At 41.8% G+C, this 14,116-nt stretch overlaps 1 long non-coding RNA gene across 1 annotated transcript; it reads right to left on the bottom strand.

The window, feature by feature from the left end:
- Window positions 1-1,186: 1,186 nt before the first annotated feature.
- On the bottom strand, window positions 1,187-1,642 carry LOC131986282 (uncharacterized). Its single transcript, XR_009395688.1, has 3 exons — window positions 1,524-1,642; window positions 1,328-1,442; window positions 1,187-1,231 (listed from the first exon to the last, which is right to left on the bottom strand). It is a non-coding gene; the product is annotated as an uncharacterized LOC131986282 (long non-coding RNA).
- Between the last annotated feature and the right edge of the window lie 12,474 nt (window positions 1,643-14,116).

Genomic DNA, 14,116 nt, shown 5'->3' with positions numbered 1-14,116 from the left:
TGTTGCAATCATTAGATAATTTACAGTTTCCCATAGACTATGAGGCTATATATAAAATTACAGATTACTAATTTAACTTGTTTTAGAGGAGGAGAGTTGTTAAAATGAGGGCCGTGGAGCTTTTTGTGGAATTGTACTTCAGTATAGGTTTCACCAACAAGGAGATACTTCATCTTTTGGCACATCAACCAGCATCACATTGTCAGAAGTATCAGGACTTTAAAAAGATGCAAAGATGCAAGACAATACATCTTTTCCGCAAAAAGAATCAGTCTCATAAATGTATGACTTTTGTTGTCTTCCTCAGTGTGGCCCTAAAACTCATCGTATAAAATACAAATCCCATATAAATAAATATATACACAAAGTGTACATTATGTTCCTTTATTGAATAAGGATAAATCAAAACAGGTAAACACAGTGAGTCACAGTGACTCTACAAGATAGAAAGCACAGAATCAAAGTATATTACTTATTATTACAACACAAGGATAAATACACATTCAAAGGTCTGTATATAATACACCCTGCATGTCTGCACACTGAAATAAATGCAGGACAAATCCATACACATCGAATGAACAGACGAATGATGCAGTAGCCTCCCTGCAAGCTTGTATACACACAGTATACAGCACAACCATCATGAGAGGCCAAATCAATAAAAAAAATAAAAAAACACACAAATTCCTCTGCCACTGCAGGACATATTTAACTTAAATGTAAAGCATGCATATTAACTAAAATAATTTAACACATATTGGTCCCTCACCATCCGACCACTGTCGTCATCAGGGAAGATTGCAGGATTGTCCCAGTCCATGGCTGGGGGCCCTCTCCTTCCTCAGGCAGGCCACATTGTGGAGGACAGTGAAGACACTGAAAGCGTGCCTTCAGGAGGCCAAAGGTCATCTCAACTCTGGGCCTGGTCCTGGCATGGTCCTGGTTGTAGGCCTGCTGTGCCTCCTGGGGGTCTGTGAATGGTGTCAGGAGAAAAGGCTGGCAGGCAGACCCCCTGTCTCCCAGCAACACAGCAGAGCCCTCAAACAGAGTGACATTCTTGACACAGCCATGATGTAAAAGGTGGTTATTAATGGCTGTGTGGCTCACCTTGTGATAGGCGCTGACAGATTTCAGAAGTCCCAAAGACTCTGGAGTCATGGACTGAGGCAGGCCATTTTGCCTGCCTCAGTCAATGTCTGTTGATCAGACAGTCAGCATTGCAGACCATCTGAAATCATAAGATGAGGACTATTAAACCAATCAATGCACATCACAAGCAATGTACAGTGTTCATCAATTGACAATATCAAAAAGTTATGTTCACCTGAACATTAATGCTGTGAAATGATTTCCTTTTCACAAAATCCACCTCATGGGCCCCTGGGGGGGATTTTATCCAGGGTGTGTGCAGTCCAGTGCACCAGTGACATTGGGGAAACCTGTAACACAAAGTAATGAGTATCCTACTATGACTGGTAACAGTTATAGTATAATTTAGTGTAATTTGTAGATCTTCTCACCTGCAATCCTATAGAACTCCTCTTTGATGTCACAGAGTCTTCTGTGGCCAGGGAAGGACACTGTAATAAATTATTCTGTAGTCATTTCATTTTACTTTATATATTTGATCAAATGTATTAAATATAAATGTGTCCTTGATTTTGAGGCAGTTGTTTAAGTAAGTTTAATATAAAAATGTTTGAAATAGAATCTGCTTATTTTGATCACATTAAATATCATCTTTATGTGTAGCCTATGTAATTCTAAATCAAGAGAATTTTGAATGAATCCAACGCAATAGAATTAGTCCGTTTTTAATTGACAGGCACTTCCTGTTAAGTTGTTATTAACTCAACTTGTAATGTAGTTAGATTTAATTAATAATATTGCGTGCAATCTGTTGCCTCAATTTTATTGAGTAGCTATTGTTTATCTTTTACAGATGAAGACACATACACCCTAAATATAAGAAAAGAGAAAATGTATCTATTCCAAAAGGAAATCCAATGAAGTCAGTGAGCGACCATGGGTCCTTTGAAAGGCGCTATATAAATTAAAGTTGTTATTACTATTAGCTCATCTATTTATCAAACAATAATACAGTCTGGTGGAGTTATATTTACACAATTTCAGTCATATCTACAGTCCATTTCAATTAGAAATTCAACTCATTCATAATCAGAGTACAACTGCGTTTTTGGAGATGTGAATTAACTATTTGGATTGTAATTGTGATGTTTCAGCGGAGCAGTGAGTGTGTAGTTGTGCACTACTTACACATTCAGGCGGTCAGCAATACTTTGCCACGCGTTTTCTCTTTACTTTATCACTGTGGCGGTGTTGCCTTACTTTTTTAATCATGTGTTTTACCTCCTCGTATGCCTCCATCCGGATTTCTCCCTCCGACGGGGAAAAGTAAGCCGCTCTACTCGCCATGGTGAATCAGTGAATCTGTGATCGGTGGCGGGCCTCTATCTGAGGGAGCCGCGAGCGCGCACTTATCCAGGATAGGTTTCACCTTGCTTGATGAATCCGTGTCTGCTCATCCTGGATTGGTCTTTGTGCAACCAACTGAGCCTGGACGCTCTTGTTTTGGATTCTTTGAGCCCAGCTCAGTCACTTATCCTGGATGTCTTAATCCTACTTTTGTGCAACGGGCCCCCGGCCTCTCCTGGATATCCTCATATCCTCCTCATATCATACCTAAGCTGAAAGATATTCCAATGCTGGAGACCTTGTGTGTGGATGAACAAATGGTTCCCTTTAAAGGCAAAAGTGGACTAAAACAGTACCTACCCAAAAAAACAAAGAAATGGGGGTACAAGACACTGATCCTTTTTGGATCAGATGGCATTCCTCACAATCTTGAGGTTTATGTGGGAAAAGCTGTCCATCCACCTGAGCTTCCAGATATAGGAAAAAGTGGAAATGTGGTACTACGCCTGGCAGCACCAATTCCAAAGAACAGAAATTTCAAATTGTTATTGACAACTGGTTTACATCTGTCCCATTGATGCTTGTGTTGGCCCAGCAAGGCATTCACTGTGTGGGTACAGTGCGCTTGAATCGTTTGCCTGGCAGTTCTATGGTCAAAGATGATGACCTGAAAAAATCAGGTCGTGGATCCTTCCAAGAAAATACTGCTTGTGTTGGAAGTACTGAGCTGCATGCAGTTAAATGGTGTGACAACAGGTCAGTCACCCTCCTGAGCAGCTACATACAGTGGGGAGAACAAGTATTTGATACACTGCTGATTTTTCAGATTTTCCCACTTGCAAAGCATGTCAAAGTCTGTAATTTCTATCATAGGTACTCTTCAACTGTGAGTGATGGAATCTAAAACAAAAATCCAGAAAATCGCAGTAAATTATTTTTAAATAATTAATTTGCATTTTATTGCATGACATAAGTATTTGATCATCTATCAACCAGTAAGAATTTTGGCTCTCACAGACCTGTTAGTTCTTCTTTAAGAAGCCCTCCTATTCTCCACTCATTACCTGCATTAACTACACCTGTTTGAACTTGTTACCTGTATAAAAGACACCTGTCCACACACTCAATCAACCAGACTCCAGCCTCTCCACAATGCCCAAGACCAGAGAGATGTGTAAGGAGATCAGGGATAAAATTGTAGACCTGCACAAGGCTGGGATGGGCTACAGGACAATAGGCAAGCAGCTTGGTGAGACGGCAACAACTGTTGGTGCAATTATTAGAAAATGGAAGAAATTCAAGACAACGGTCAATCTCCCTCGGTCTGGGGCGCTATGCAAGATCTCACCTCGTGGGGCATCAATGATCATGAGGAAGGTGAGGAATGAGCCCAGAACTACATGGCAGGACCTGGTCAATGACCTGAATAGAGCTGGGACCACAGTGTCAAAGAAAACCATCAGTAACACACTACGCCGTCAAAGATTAAAATCCTGCAGTGCACGCAAGGTGCCCTTGCTCAAGCCAACGCATGTCAAGGCCCGTCTGAAGTTTGCAAATGACCATCTGGATGATCCAGAGGAGGAATGGGAGAAGGTCATGTGGTCTGATGAGACAAAAATAGAACTTTTTGGTTTAAACTCCACTCGTCGTGTTTAGAGGAAGAAGAATGATGAGTACAACCCCAAGAACACCATTCCAACCGTGAAGCATGGTGGCGGAAACATCATTCTTTGGGGATGCTTTTCTGCAAAGGGGACAGGACGACTGCACCGTATTGAGGGAAGGATGGATGGGGCCATGTATCGTGAGATCTTGGCCAACAACCTCCTTCCCTCAGTAAGAGCATTGAAGATGGGTCGTGGCTGGGTCTTCCAGCATGACAACGACCCAAAACACACAGCCAGGGCAACTAAGGAGTGGCTCCGTAGGAAACATCTGAAGGTCCTGGAGTGTCCTTGCCAGTCTCCAGACCTGAATCCAATAGAAAATCTTTGGAGGGAGCTTAAAGTCTGTGTGGCCCAGCGTCAGCCCCGAAACCTGAAGGCTCTGGAGGAGTGGGCCAAAATCCCTGCTGCAGTGTGTGCAAACCTGGTCAAGAACTACAGGAAACGTCTGATCTCTGTAATTGCAAACAAAGGTTTCTGTACCAAATATTAAGTTCTGTTTTTCTAATGTATCAAATACTTATTTCATGCAATAAAATGGAAATTAATTATTTAAAAATCATGCAATGTGATTTTCTGGATTTTTGTTTTAGATTCCATCACTCACAGTTGAAGAGTACCTATAATAGAAATTACAGACTTCTACATGCTTTGCAAGTGGGAAAACCTGAAAAATTTGCAGTGTATCAAATACTTGTTCTCCCCACTGTAGGTGCCCACCCTGTATCCAAGGTTGACAGATGGGATAAGCAGCAGAAACAAGTCATCAAGGTCCCATGCCGTGCAGTTGTGTCCACATATAATCAATACATGGGAGGCGTTGATTTGTTGGACTCTCTGATATCCTTGTACCGCACAAACATCAGATCAAAAAAGTGGTACCACCGTCTTGTCTTTCACTTCATAGACATGCTGGTGGTGACATGTTGGCTCATGTACAGGAGGGATTGTACCAACAATGGAATGACAAAACGGGACCACATGCGGCTTTATGCCTTCAAGTCACAGGTTGCACATAGTCTGTGCAAGTACCAAAAGGATGGAAGGAAGAGAGGACACCACAGTGGTGGAGTTTCTCAGCAGCTCGAGGCAAAGAAGAGAAAGCAGGGACCCACGGCTCCTATCCCCAACCAAGACATACGCTTAGACAAAACATCCCACTGGCCAGTGATGTCTGAGAAGAAGGGAAGGTGCAGGGTCCCTGGGTGTCCAGGAACACCAAAGGTCATGTGCAAGAAATGTGACGTGCACCTCTGCTTTACTACACAGAGTAACTGCTTTTTAAAGTTTCACATTGGATGAAATCTGCTCAGGCAAACCTCTCACTGGCCATTCATGTATGAGGAGAAGGGAAGGTGAAGAAACAGAGGTATGTGAAGAAAGTGTAGAAGGGTGAAGAAATTGATGAGAAGAGAGTGCAATGTAATCTGCCTTACTATACTCACGGTTCATGAAGTTTCTGTTTTCAGTTAAGTCTCTTTCAGTCTATAGGCGTACATGATATTGATGATATTTACACAATGTTATGTGTATCAGAAGTGTTCTTTTTATGAAATCGATGTTTATTTTTTTAAAAAACAGTATGTTCTACTGCTTTCTAAGCATTGCCTCGTGATATGTAAATGAGTTATATTCTCTGCGATTGTGTACCGTTAACGCACAACGTTGCCCTCAGGCAACAGAAAAATATTTTGGAAAGGGGGGTGTCCAAATATATATATTTTTTTTTTCAATAAAATGTCCCCAAATTAACTATAAAATGGTGTGGAGTATTTTTATCATGCATCACCAGAATGTGTGCAGTAGAGGGTTAAAATATTTGTGGCAACTGATTGCCTTAAACATAATAAGTATTCTTGACTTAAAAGTCAGACAAAAAATCATCAAATTATAAGTCAATATGTTTTCTATTTAGAAAATATACAAAATATGAAAAAACAAACAAATAAATAAAAACTCACAATTAACAAGTCTACTTCAGACAGTGATGAGGACCCTATGCCCTGCATGTTTTAGATTTTTCTCTCTTCCAGCACACCTGATTCAAATGATCAGTTTGTTAACATGCTCTGCAGCCTGAGAACAAACCATTCATCAGGAAATCAGGTGTGTTGGAAGAGGGAAATGTCTAAAACATGCAGGGCAAGATGTTCCCAGGACCAGGGTTGGGAAACACTGCTTTAAGATGAACCATGTAACAGAAAATATTAAAACTCAAGCTAAAAAAATACATTAAGAAAATATCTTTATGTCACAAATAGCTTATAAACTGTTAATACAACATCACCAGGGCAGCATCATTAAGTCTTGGGTGGTGACGAAAACTGAGTTTAGAAAGATTTGCCCACACCTGTACCTTTTAGCACTATATGACAATAGTAGTAGAAAACAATAATAAAGAACTAGAAAATTTCCTCCGGGGAAATTCTGAAAGGGCCACGGGGGCTACTGCCGGTGTGTGTACACTGTGATGAGATTCTTCAGAGATTTCAAACTATGCCCTTTAACCTCAAAATGTGTGTGTGTGTGTGAAATTAAAATCACATAAAGTTACGTGTGTGTGTGTTTGAAGCATGTGTGAGGAGTGTGCGTGCTTACGCGCATGTGTGTGTATCTGTAACTGTAATCACATCAAAGATCAAAGGCAATCAGATCAAAGCAATCAACAGAATTAACTGACACCTGTTAATGAAAGAGTGACAGCAGCCAGAGGTGGACTGGAATTTCTGGCTTTGAACAGAAAGCATTTTTGACAAAACCATAATACCTATCATTGATCCGACTTCACTTTGAGCATCCCGAGTTCTTCCTGAACGTCTACATATGTTTTTTAGCTTTGTTAGAGCGATCTAAAAAAATTGTTTCATCTCCCTTCTTTTAGAAATCTCCCTGCATTTTTAATATGGGACCCAATGAGGCTGTTTCAAGGTTCAAGGTTCAAGGTTTCTTTATTTGTACCGTACCGAAGTACTGGTAAATTCTTTGTGCAAACAGGAATTCAGCGATCCCAGTACAAAAATGACAACTACATAACATACATCATGACAGACAAGACAACAGCCATACACATCCTTACATATACAATCCTTTAAAGTGCAGTCATTAAAAAGTGCCTTTATCGCTCAGTATGAACAAGATTGTTCACCTCTGGGCCTTACTGTTCAGCCTTGCAATTGCTGTTGGTACAAAACTCTTCCTGTACCGTTTTGTCCTTCCCTTAGGGACCCCAAAACGTCGACCAGAGCGAAGGAGCTGGAATTCACCATGTAAAGGGTGTGAGCCATCTTTAAGAATACAAGTAGCCTTGCATTCTAACTGTGTGTCATAGAGAGAAGACATATTGAGTTGAGGCTTCCCAATTAGCCGCCCAGCCCATTTAATGATTTGGTTCAGGGAATTTTTGTCCTGAAGTGAGAGATTACCAAACCAAGACACCAAGGCAAAAGATAACAGTGACTCAATAAAAGCTCGATAAAATAGGGTCAGCATAGTTTTGTCAATGTTAAAACGGAACAGTTTCCGAAGATAGAACAGCCGCTGGTGTCCCCTCTTGCATACAGCTTCACATTTCTTGCTAAACGTCAGTTTGTCATCAATGACAATCCCAAGAAACTTGTAATTGTCCACACGTTCGACAGGTTGGCCCTTGATGACTGTGGGATTATGGTTTGGAGCCTGAGTTCTAAAATCAATAATCATGTCCTTTGTTTTGGATGTGTTAAGAACCAAGACAGAAAGATCGCACCACTTAATAAAATCCTCCAAGACTGGGCCATGGCTCAGTATTGTGCAGCAAACTTACAATAACGGTGTCGTCTGCAAATTTTAAAATGTGCCTGTTTTCATAGACACTCTTGCACATGTCTGTATAAAGGATAAAAAGTAAAGGAGAGAGAACACATCCCTGAGGTGAGCCAGTAGAGGAACACAGTGACTCAGATAAAATGCCATTCACTTTGACTCTCTGTGTTCTCTCTGTTAAAAAATCTAAAATCCAACCCACTAGATTATGGCTAAGCTGGAACTGCTCCACAAGCCTCCTGGCTAAAATGTGAGGTTGGATGGAGTTAAAAGCCGATGAAAAATCGATATCAGTCAATCTAGCATGGGTTTTGTTCCCCTCCAGATGTTTAAATAAAAGGTTTAGCAGGGTAAGTGTGGCATCTTCAACGCCCCTGTGGGCCCTGTAGGCAAATTGCAAGGGGTCAATAGCATGTGCAGTCCTCCCTAGAAGCTCCGTCTTAACCATTTTCTCGAATGATTTCATTAAAAGAGAGGTTAGGGCGACCGGTCTAAAATCATTCAGCATTTTAGGTCTGCTGACTTTAGGAACAGGGATAATCTCTGCTTGCTTCCACAGCCTGGACACCTTTTGCTGGCTCAATGATAGATTAAAAATGTAGTGAAAGATTGGACTCAGTTGTCTTGCACATGACTTAAGTAAGGTTCCTCCTATTTTATCAGGTCCAGGGCTTTTATTTGTTTTGAGAGAGAGGAGACACTTTTCCACTTTTCCTTGTTCTAGTACTGGGTGTTGGTCATCTTGAAGATTATCTCTCAAACTCTTAACTTCCTCACTGAAGTCAAACTAATCAAATCGTGAATACAATTTATTGAGAGCACTGGCTAGATCCCAATTTGATCCGAAACCATCAATAGTGATGCAGGTGCCCTTTGTCTGTTTTATGCCTGCCATTGTCTTCATGCCAGACCAGGCAGTAGAGAGGTTTTTATCTGCTAGTTTACTCTCTACTTTAGTTTTGTATTTCTGTTTAGCTCGTAAAATTTCATTTCTCAGCTCTCTGTTAGCTGCTTGAAGTTCAGAAGGACTCCCACAATTAAAAGCCAGCTTCTTCTGCTGGAGATGAACCCTGACTTCCTTGGACATCCAGGGTTTGTTATTGGGGTACACCCTGATCTTTTTAGTGGGAATAATCATATTCTCACAGAAAGTCATATAAGAACAAATCACATCAGTGAGTTCATCAATGTCTGTACAGGAGTCTTTAAACATCTCCCAGACGGTGCAGTCAAAACACCCTTGGAGACAAGCAGTCGACTCATCAGACCAAATTTTGACCTCTTTGGTCTGTATCTTTTCACTTTGTAGTACAGTTTTATATGCAGGGAGAAGGAGCACACAGTTGTGGTCAGCAGAACCTAATGGAGGCAGCCGAATTGATTTATAAGCTCCCTTTACTGTACCATAACAGAGGTCTAGTGACTTGTCCTTCCTAGTTGTGCAAGTAACATATTGATAAAAGTTCTTCAAGGACTTTTTCAGTGATACATGATTAAAATCTCCCAGTATGAAATGTGGTGCTTCAGGTGACATTGACTGTAGTTTCTGCACTACCTCAAAGACACTGTTTGTTGCACAAGACGGATTTGCTTTGGGGGGAATATACACAACTGTGATGAATATCTGGGGGAATTCACGGGGCAGGTAGAATGGGCGGAGCGACACTGACAGGAGTTCCACGTCAGGCGAACAGAGGCTGTCCCTCACTGTCACAGAGCTGCAGTAGCGCTTGTTGACGTACATGCACACACCCCCTCCCCGGGATTTCCCTGTGATGTCCGCATTTCGATCCTGGCGGAATGGGACTCCAAATCCATCGATGGAGAGATCGGTATCCGAGTCCTGCTCCGTAAACCAGGACTCCGTGAAGGCCATAATGCAGCAGTCCCTGTAGTCGCGGAGGAAACCAACATTTCCTTGGAGCTCGTCTAGTTTATTCCGCAAGGACTGGGCGTTCCCCAGGATCAAGGAGGGCAGGGGAAGACGAGTCAGCTGCCGCTTCTTCAGGCGCAGCCTGACCCCTCCCCTTTTACCCCGTTTCCGTATTTTAATTCCCCTTTTGTGATTGCTACCAAGATTCACATTGACATCTCGTCGGATCTCATCTGGTAACTCTGCCAGATGGAAGTCTAAAGTTAACTCAGCGATTTGGATCTGTGTAGTCCACTGCAGCAGAAAATCCCGAGTATATTGTATCCTTGGGCCAGGAAGTGCAGCCCCGCCGAAGCCCAGGGACAGGTCGCTCAAAGTCCACAAAGTCCATAATGCTACGAGGATAAACAGATCCATCCCAGCAAATAGATAGGAAAAATGCCTAGAAGCACTTGCGCGTGACGATCGAGGCATGAACCATTCATTCATTCATAAGATCACTTACAACATAAAACATAGGACGCCGAAACAACCCTCTGCCGGTCGCGGCGTGCGCATGCGCCCAAACTATAACTCTGATAGCTTTACCAGAGGATTGTGAGTGAGAAGACAAATTTTCCTACGTTTCTATGTATAAATGATTTCTGTAGAGTGGAATTTGCGGCCTGGAGCGCAGTTTTCAAATTTATTTTTTGAACGTTTTTTCTCTCCCTCTACACTCTGGCGATGATGTCACACACTGTGGCACGAACATTCCGTGCAATACACACCCATTATAATCTCAGAATTTCTCCAAAAATGATCATGGTCATTGAACAGGGATTGATAAAAAACTATATGACCTATCGAAACGTGGATTAATACACCGATACACAAGACTTGTGTCTACTGTTTAAAGTTCAAACGGAGTCTCTAGGTGAAATTATGCCGGAGAAGTAGACGTTTAAAAATCTCCAATTATTGTTCTTTTTCGCTCATTTTTTTCCGGCCGTCCCATTAATTTCAATGCAAAATTTTGGGCAGTTTTTCACGACTTACGTCGCAAAAATTTCATATTCTGTAGAGAAAAGTAATAGCACACCGATCCCGATCAAACCGCACGTTTTGATATATAATTTGTCCTGCAACTCTTCAAGTTGTAGGACTAGTAGCGGGACGAAATTGCGTTCGGAAGAGGAAGAAGAAGAAATCCACAGTATAACAATCCACAGTATAACAATACAGCCATTGCTGTATGGGACCAGTGCTCGGTGCGATTGCCCTGAGGCCCTAATTACAAAGAACAAACATTTACAAAGGTACACTTTGGGCCATCTGGTTGTTAACTTCCCAGTGTAGCAATGTATAAACAAATTGCTTATAAATTCTTCACAACAAACTGCTAAAATTTAAAAACTGGCAGTGTGCAGCCTTCCCTTGGCTATCTGCTTTAAATATAGAGCAGCAACTCTAACACCAACAGTAGTCAACATGGACCTGACACATTCACATTCTCAGTGAGCCATCAGAGTCCACCAGTCCTTTTTGGATCTTGACTTCCATTGACACTTATAACATCAGTTCTTTTTTGAGAGTCTGCAGCTTGGGTGACAGTTTAAAGTCATCAAGACCAAGTAACATTTTCTGTGCGAACTCAAACGTGTTGGTCAGTCCCTTGGTAAATGGTAAATGGACCTGCACTTCTATAGCGCTTTACACTACAGACTGCGCTCATTCACCCTTTCACACACACATTCATACTGGTGGCAGAGGCTACCCCACCTACCACCATTGGGAATTCATTCAAACACCGATGAACACAGCATCGGGAGAAATTTGGGGTTCAGTATTTTGCTCAAGGATACTTCGACATGTAGGCTGCGACGGACAGGGATCGAACCACTTGACAATAACCCACCCACACTTACTTGAAATTCCAAGATGGCGGCCATTTTTCAAGATGGCTGACACCTTAGTGGAGCAATTGAATGATATAATGGTTTATTTGGTGATACAAGCATAAACATAGGCATGAGCAGTATCTGTAGGTCACTTGACAATAAGCAAAGCACAGTTACTTGAAATTCCAAGGCAGCAATTTTTTTTTTCAGGGGCACTGCCGCCTGCCATGTGGATCTTTAAATTATGAATTTTCTCATAGAAATGTATTGGGTTCCTCAAGAGAGGTTGTTTGACTGTGCTTTGTCTGACTCCTTGCCCACGACCTGTCCAGTTTGGTAAAACCTGTCAGGAGTTCCCTCCCACCGGCGTAGCTCTCAGGGTTCACCGAGGTACACAAGCTCCCTTACCATGAAGGCTTCTTTTAATACTTTTTAAAATTACTTTTTAAAAAAACTAACTGCCATTAAACATGCCAAATAAATACTCCAAAATAATAATTGAGCAATGGTTTATACTGAATGGCAACAATGATAGATCCAGAGGCAACAGCAGCTCTGGCTCACACGGAACCATGACAAAACTCTGAAACTAGAAAATTTCCTCTGGGGAAATTTTGAAAGGGCCACGGGGGCTACTGCCGGTGTGTGTACACTATGATGAGACTCTTCAGAGATTTCAAACTATGCCCTTTAACCTCAAAATGTGTGTGTGTGTGTGTGTAGCGAAAATCGCATAAAGTTACCTGTGTGTGTGTGTGTGTGTGTGTGTGTGTGGTGAAAATCACATAAAGTTACCTGTGTGTGTGTGTGTGTGTGTGTGTGTGTGCGCGCGTTTGAAGCATGTGTGAGGAGTGTGAGCGCTTACGCGCATGTGTGTGTGTGTGTATCTGTAACTGTAATCACATCAAAGATCAAAGGTAATCAGATCAAAGCAATCAACAGAAATAACTGACACCTGTGACAGCAGCCGGTGGACAGAGGTCTAGAGTTGGACTGGAATTTCTGGCCTTGAACAGAAAGCATTTTTGGCAAAACCATAATACCTATCATTGATCCGACTTCACTTTGAGCATCCTGAGTTCTTCCTGAATGTCTACATATATTTTTTGTGAAGAAAAATAAAAAAATAGCTTTGTTAGAGCGATCTAAAAAAACTGTTCAATCTCAGACAGCTCAGAAATCTTCCTGCGTTTTTAATATGGGAGCCAATGAGGCTGTTGGTGCGTGTTGGTGGATCATCTCTGCGTCTTACGCCCAAACTATAACTCTGACAGCTTTACCAGAGGATTGTGAGTGAGAAGACAAATTTTCCTACGTTTCTATGTAAAAATAACTTCTGTAGAGTGAAATTTGCGGCCTGGAGCGCAGTTTTAAAATGTATTTTTTGGCAGTTTTACCTCTCCCTCTACACTCTGAGCGATGACATCACACACTCTTACACGAACATTCCGTGCAATACACACCCATTATAATCTCAGAATTTCTCCAAAAATGATCATGGTCATTGAACAGGGATTGATAAAAAACTATATGACCTATCGAAACGTGGATTAATACACCGATACACAAGACTTGTGTCTACTGGAGTCTCTAGGTGAAATTATGCCGGAGAAGTAGACGTTTAAAAATCTCCAATGATTGTTCTTTTTCGCTCATTTTTTGTCGGCCGTCCCATTCATTTCAATGCAAAATTTTGGGCAGTTTTTCGCGACTTACGTCGCAAAAAAAACGTATTCTGTAGAGAAAAGTAATAACACACCGATCCCGATCAAACTGCACGTTTTGATATATAATTTGTCCTGCAACTCTTTAAGTTGTAGGACTAGTAGCGGGACGAAATTGCGTCCGCAAGAGGAATAAGAAGAAATCCACAGTATAACAATACAGCTATTGCTGTATGGGACCAGTGCTCGGTGCGATTGCCCCGAGGCCCTAACTAGAAAATTTCCTCGGATGAAATTTTGAAAGGGCCACGGGGGCTACTGCCGGTGTGTGTACACTATGATGAGATTCTTCAGAGATTACAAACTATGCCCTTTAACCTCAAAGTGTGTGTGTGTGTGTGTGTGTGTGTGAGAGAGAGAGAGAGAGAGAAACATGTATGTAGAGTGTGCGCGCATACGTGCGCATTTGTGTGTGTGCGTGTGTGTGTAGCGAAAATCGCATAAAGTTACCTGTGTGTGTGTGTAATTAAAATCACATAAAGTTACCTGTGTGTGTGTAGCGAAAATCACAAAGTTACCTGTGTGTGCGTGTGTGCGTGTTTGAAGCAGGTGTATGCATGTGTGAGGAGTATGCGCACTTACGCGCATGTGTGTGTGTGTGTGTATCTGTAACTGTAATCACATCAAAGATCAAAGGCAATCAGATCAAAGCAATCAACTGAATTAACTGACACCACCTGTTAAAGTTCCGAAAGAGTGACAGCAGCCAGAGGTGGACTGGAATTTCTGGCC

The sequence above is a fragment of the Centropristis striata genome, chromosome 15 (assembly GCF_030273125.1).
Source record: "Centropristis striata isolate RG_2023a ecotype Rhode Island chromosome 15, C.striata_1.0, whole genome shotgun sequence".
NCBI lineage: Eukaryota > Metazoa > Chordata > Actinopteri > Perciformes > Serranidae > Centropristis > Centropristis striata.
The sequence above is the reverse complement of the archived record's forward strand: the minus strand, read 5'-3'. Positions and strand labels throughout refer to the sequence as shown.